Source organism: Polyodon spathula, chromosome 45 (genome assembly GCF_017654505.1).
Source record: "Polyodon spathula isolate WHYD16114869_AA chromosome 45, ASM1765450v1, whole genome shotgun sequence".
NCBI lineage: Eukaryota > Metazoa > Chordata > Actinopteri > Acipenseriformes > Polyodontidae > Polyodon > Polyodon spathula.
This window is the reverse complement of record NC_054578.1, coordinates 334128-340704: the sequence shown is the minus strand read 5'-3', so window position 1 is coordinate 340704 and position 6577 is coordinate 334128.

The following is a 6577-nucleotide window of genomic DNA, read 5'->3' as shown; positions in this document are numbered from 1 at the left end:
AAAACAGGTTTAAAAGGCACTGAATCACAAAAGGACACTCAGTATGCATCTCCAGCCAAGCCCCACCCCTTGTTCGCTGTTCACATACCTCTTTATAGATGTGCACACTGATAAATCTTCTCCTGATCACTCATTTTATCGACAAACTCCTCAATGTGATCCGAGTCATTATTTTATTACTATAACATCTCAAAAAGTTCTGCAAATGTCTGATATTCTTTGAGCACTGAATGCGGAAGCAGCTATCTCCTTTGTTTGTGCAACCAACACGATAAAGACACCACGTACCCCCCTAGTCTATGTGGGAAAAAAATCTATCATTGAAAGGTTTTCTCTGCTTTTTCTGGAGAAAAATTGGACTAGAGACCTTTGCTTTACGTCTTTTTGATGATGGTGGACAGGGTCCAACATCAGACAGGAAAGGGAAAATTGTAATGTCGGACCTGGTCCGACATAGGACCGCAAAGGGTTAATACTTCAATACTTTTATGGTTATAGCATGTTTTTCCCCTAGGCTATGTATGCATAAAGCTAAACTCGCCCACCGCTAAATGCTAATGCATCCAATATATGCTAAATGCTAAATCCTATACCTTATAGCAATGCATAAAAGAGATATACAGTACTGTGCAAAAGCTTTAGGCAGGTGTGAAAAAATGCTGTAAAGTAAGAATGCTTTCAAAAATAGACATGTTAATAGTTTATATTTATCAATTAACAAAATGCAAAGTGAGTGAACAGAAGAAAAATCTACATCAAATCAATATTTGGTGTGACCACCCTTTGCCTTCAAAACAGCATCAATTCTTCTAGGTACACTTGCACACAGTTTTTGAAGGAACTTGGCAGGTAGGTTGGCCCAAACATCTTGGAGAACTAACCACAGTTCTTCTGTGGATTTAGGCAGCCTCAGTTGCTTCTCTCTTTTCATGTAATCCCAGACAGACTCGATGATGTTGAGATCAGGGCTCTGTGGGGGCCATACCATCACTTCCAGGACTCCTTGTTCTTCTTTACGCTAAAGATAGTTCTTAATGACTTTCGCTGTATGTTTGGGGTCGTTGTCATGCTGCAGAATAAATTTGGGGCCAATCAGATGCCTCCCTGATGGTATTGCATGATGGAAAAGTATCTGCCTATACTTCTCAGCATGAGGAGACCATAAATTCTGACCAAATCCCCAACTCCATTTGCAGAAATGTAGTCCCAAACTTGCAAGGAACCTTCACCATGCTTCACTGTTGCCTGCAGACACTCATTCGTATACCGCTCTCCAGCTCTTCGGTGAACAAACTGCCTTCTGCTACAGCCAAATATTTCAAATTTTGACTCATCAGTCCAGAGCACCTGCTGCCATTTTTCTGCACCCCAGTTCCTGCGTTTTCGTGCATAATTGAGTCGCTTGGCCTTGTTTCCACGTCGGAGGTATGGCTTTTTGGCTGCAAGTCTTCCATGAAGGCCACTTCTGACCAGACTTCTCCAGACAGTAGATGGGTGTACCAGGGTCCCACTGTTTTCTGCCAATTCTGAGCTGATGGCATTGCTGGACATCTTCCGATTGCGAAGGGAAGTAAGCATGATGTGTCTTTCATCTGCTGCAGTAAGTATCCTTGGCCGACCACTGCGTCTACTGTCCTCAACGTTGCCCGTTTCTTTGTGCTTCTTCAAAAGAGCTTGGACAGAACATCTGGAAACCCCTGTCTGCCTGGGAGAGACCTTGCTGATGAAGTATAACTACTTTGTGTCTTGTTGCTGTGCTCTGTCTTGCCATGGTGTATGACTTTTGAAAGTAAACTGTCTTCAGCAACCTTACCTTGTTAGCTGAGTTTGGCTGTTCCTCACCCAGTTTTATTCCTCCTACACAGCTGTTTCTGTTTCAGTTAACAATTGTGTTTCAACCTACATATTGAAGTGATGATCAGTAGCACCTGTTTGGTATAATTGTTTAATCATACACCTGACTATATACCTACAAAATCCCTGACTTTGTGCAAGTGTACCTAGAAGAATTGATTGCTGTGGTCACACCAAATATGGATTTGATTTAGATTTTTCTTCTGTTCACTCACTTTGCATTTAGTTAATTGATAAATATAATCTATTAACATGTCTATTTTTGAAAGCATTCTTACTTTACAGCATTTTTTCACACCTGCCTAAAACTTTTGCACAGTACTGTACATTTAAAATAGTTCTTACCTTCTAACATATATGGAAGTGTAGAATATAATATAAGGACAGGAACTGTCTCCAAAGGAAAAGACTTCTGAATACAACCCAAACAGCAATCAGCTTGATCAGAGATAGTCAGCTTGATCAGAGCATGGATCACGCAAGCTTGTAGTTAACAAGTTGAGTGACACTTGACTTGGGTTTTACCTCAGTTTTTATAGAGTTTTTCTTCTCTTTTTAGGTCACAAGTCATAATTAAATCTTAAACATGAATATATCTTGAAAGCTCATGTCCTTCAAGTGAATAACATTTTCAAATACACCCAGTAACTGTTTCTATAAGACTAATTGGCCAGCACCCCAGAATCTACCTCCCCTACATTTCCAAAATATGAGAGATGAACTTTGGAACTGATGTTATTTTCTTTTGGCACCAGGGAGTTCCTTAATACAGCATACAAGTGAATACAATACAGAGAGATGTGTTTTAATATACAACACCTACTCTGTTGAATTATTCTAACCTGGGTTTAAAATATACTTCCCTTCTAATATCAAAAAAATCCCACTTGGGAGGCTGGTTTATTTCATGTATAGATGTACAATTACAGACCCAATTATTTTCACTTAAATCCAGGCTATCAAGAACAGTCAGAATGTAGTATTCCCCTATTAGCTATGCAATGCTTTAATTTAAATGTGACCTCCCTCTTTGTCTGAACAAAAAACCTGTTCAGAGAAGTTTCAGATCACCTGCTTTCCTGCCAAGATCATTCATCATTACTAGAAGACTCGCCTGTAAGCATTTTACCAGACGTATGGCTTTCTTACTAACTCTAAACACGGTTCTATGCTATTGCTCCCTCTCACTTGTTTTACCAGGTCTTCATTAATTTCTATGATTTCATGAATTAATAGACAGTTCACCATGTACTCCCTTTCATGTACCAGAAGGAGTTTCTTAAAAAGATCAGCCATCATAGAAACCTTTGATGTAAAACTGCTGACCAGTAAGTCTAGCTTCAATTGTCAAGAGTTATTTTCTTCAGTTACCCACACATGGTACTGCTTCGCTTCAGGCAAAGACAATAGCTGTATCACCGCCTCTCTTCCTCTCCTTCCAGGTAGCACCCCCCTCGGGCCAACCCGCCTGACTCAAGTGCAAAGTGAAAGAGAATAAAAAAACACTGCAGCAAAACTAGCTGTAATGTAAGCTGGTAGCTATACACAGTACAGGGCCAACATGAGGCGTGGTTCAGAATTAGAGGGAGGTACCAATATATGTGAAAGAAAAGATAAAAAAAGAACACAGTCCCAATACAAAACAGTAAAGTCCTGATGTCCAAAGCAATCCGTGGTCAAAAGCTCCAGTTAGTATTCCTTCAACCCCTTCTGAATCCTCCTTCTTTCCAAAAGTAATTCCAACACAACAACTCACAATGCCCTATTTCACACTTCCAGTGAAGACCCATCCTTGCTGGTTCCCCAGCCTTTGCCAAATCACCAGTCTATGAGATGGCGCAGGCAGGTGATTCTAACACTGAAATGTGTGTTCTGTTGTCTGGAAGTCAACCATCTTGTAATTTGAGGTCAATTCCATCTAACAAAAGTTAGCACCTATTTCATTTTTTTCATACCTAAAGTAAAAAAAATGCATATCTTGTTATTTATGTTATAACTCTTAGTAGTATTGGAGTTTGTTTGAACTGGTGGCCATGTTAAATAGAACCGGATACTGGCTAACTTTTGGTGTAAACCAGTAGGTTCTCCCAGTAGTACTGAGAGAATTAAATTATCATGTAAAGTCTGGTTGGGGCAGGTTGTCACATAGTTTTGGGGGTTGGTTGTCACATGTAAATCCTATAGGAAGAAGTCTTATATTTTTTCTTTCTACTTTTTTTTATACAGAAATGTGGGATATTTCACCCTGTAATGCTTCTTTCAATGATTTACTGTTTGTCCTCTGGTTCTGTGGAGGTTGTGGTATTATTTTGTAGCATGGGTCAACATTTCAAATATATGTAGGTCTGTATTTTTTATGTTCACATAAAAAGTAAAAACACAACTTTTTTCTGTCATTGTACACAGTAGAAACTATGTTATTTTTTAAAAAAAGTTGCATTATTGTCTACTGTAAAAGCAAGAACATACGCTGTGACAACACCTGGGGCAGGTGACAGACACATTTTCAATAATCTAAATATCATATTTTAATAAAGTTATGCTGAAATAAAAAACATCAATTTGTATGTGAAGAGTTATTCTTCAATATAGCGAGGAACAGAACCTCGCAGCGTGTGACCAGATTGAGGAAAATAATAGAGTAAGAAGTGTGAAAACCAGCCCCGGTCTCCCCTACATATCACAAGATTTATATTGTGCCAATATAAAATTCAAACACAGAGTTACTCCCCATATTGATTATTCATTTACTAAAATGATATTGCAATTAATTCAGCACTTGCCAGTTTCAAGCATGACACAGTGTAATGAATAGGAAAGCATTTTAAACTCTGGCAGTTGTCCTCCACAAAGGGAAAACCGCCAGCCATGGTCACTGTGTTTCCTGTGTGTGAGAAGATGAGTAATGGTTTCAATGTAATGAGACACAATGCACACAACGCATCAGACTGCCTAAAAACCTGCAGGATTGTCACATGATCTTTCTAGAGAGAGGGGGGCAGAGACAGTTGTGCAAATATACATGTTTATTTCTATTATGATAACAAATGGTAATTCTAAAACCAGACAAACAGTACACCATTTGAGTAACAGGTTATCACATGTGAAATAGGTACAGGGGAACAGAATAGAAGCAAAAATACTGTATTCCAAGTCTAAACCCAACAGTTCACTTCCAGCTCAGGTCCAGGTTTCAATCGCCAGTCCCGTTCTAAGACCACACTTTCCAATTCCTTGAGTCTGTCTATATAGTCCAGGTCAGGCCACCGCTACCACCGGATCATCAAAGAAGAAAAAGCAGCAAAAGCCAATATCTTGGTCATATTATAAAAGCCCCCTAGTGGTTAAACCAGTATACAGCAGCAGTAAAAGGGAGTTTAAAAACAAAGGAAAATCATTCTGAGATTAAAAAAACGGTTAGCTAAAACTATTCAGATAATACAATAGTGCAAGTAATATTTCATCAGTTCAGGTGACGTATTCCAATATGCTGCTTCATAAGAAGATCAGATTTATAATATACAGTACAGAAACAGACTACAACGAATGAAGTCGGTGTTTATCCAAGAGAAGAAAAGCAATACATCAGGTCTTCAAATTAAGAAAAAGGAGGAATCCTAATAGGAAACTTAGCTTTAACAGGGGAATTGCCACACTGCTTCCCCCCACTCTCATCAGCTTCAACTGCAACGCACCACAGGACCCGTGTAGCTCTCTGACTGCTTCACCTCGTCACCGCCTGGCTGCAAGAAAACAGTGCCGTCTATGCGCTTCTCACGCCGCACTCTCTCGTTCCGTCCACCCGGCTAAAGTTCTTCCTCCAGTCCGTTGGCTCTGCTTGCTCTCCGCGTCCCCTGTTCGCTGCGCTTGCTCTCCGCGTCCCCTGTTCGCTGCGCTTGCTCTCCGCGTCCCCTGTTCGCTGCGCTTGCTCTCCGCGTCCCCTGTTCGCTGCGCTTGCTCTGCTCCCCTGTTCGCTGCGCGCGCTTGCTCTCCTTTGTTCGCTGCGCTTGCTCTCCCGTCCTGTTCGCTGCGCTTGCTCTCCGCGTCCTTTGTTCGCTGCGCTTGCTCTCCCCTGTTCGCTGCGCTTGCTCTCCGCGTCCCCTGTTCGCTGCGCTTGCTCTCCGCGTCCCCTGTTTGTTCGCTGCGCTTGCTCTCCGCGTCCCCTGTTCGCTGCTCTCCCCGTCTGCGTCTAAAATCACCTACCCCCCCCCCCTTTCTTGAACAGGCTGAAGGCGTGTTTAAAAGTTTTTTTTTTATGAATCAATCCGCTAAAACACTAATGCCTATCAATCAGGCATTTCACGTTGATCATCAGTAACTAGGGGAAGCTGGTTGCGCTCAATGTACTGTTCCTATATGTAGCGTCACCCTATGGATATACTGGACTACCCAACCACCGTTTAGTACATAGGAGAGAGGAGCGCCCAAGAATGAAATTTAAGACTAAAATCCCCACACAAGAACCCTACAAATAAATGAAAGTACAAGGGTCGGTACAGTTTGAAACAGAACCTCTTTATAACATGGGAACTGTTGCAGGGCTCAGATTACCTAATTCTCTCTTTCTGATCGTTTGCACCAATTATTGATTTGTTCTCATTGTTTGTATTAATGATTGTGTACACTTGAGTTGTCACTAAATGTGTTCGTATGCACTTTTATTTATTTTTGTAATCACAGCGGATTTGTTTTTCTTTTGTTTACGTGCACGCCCTGCAAAGTA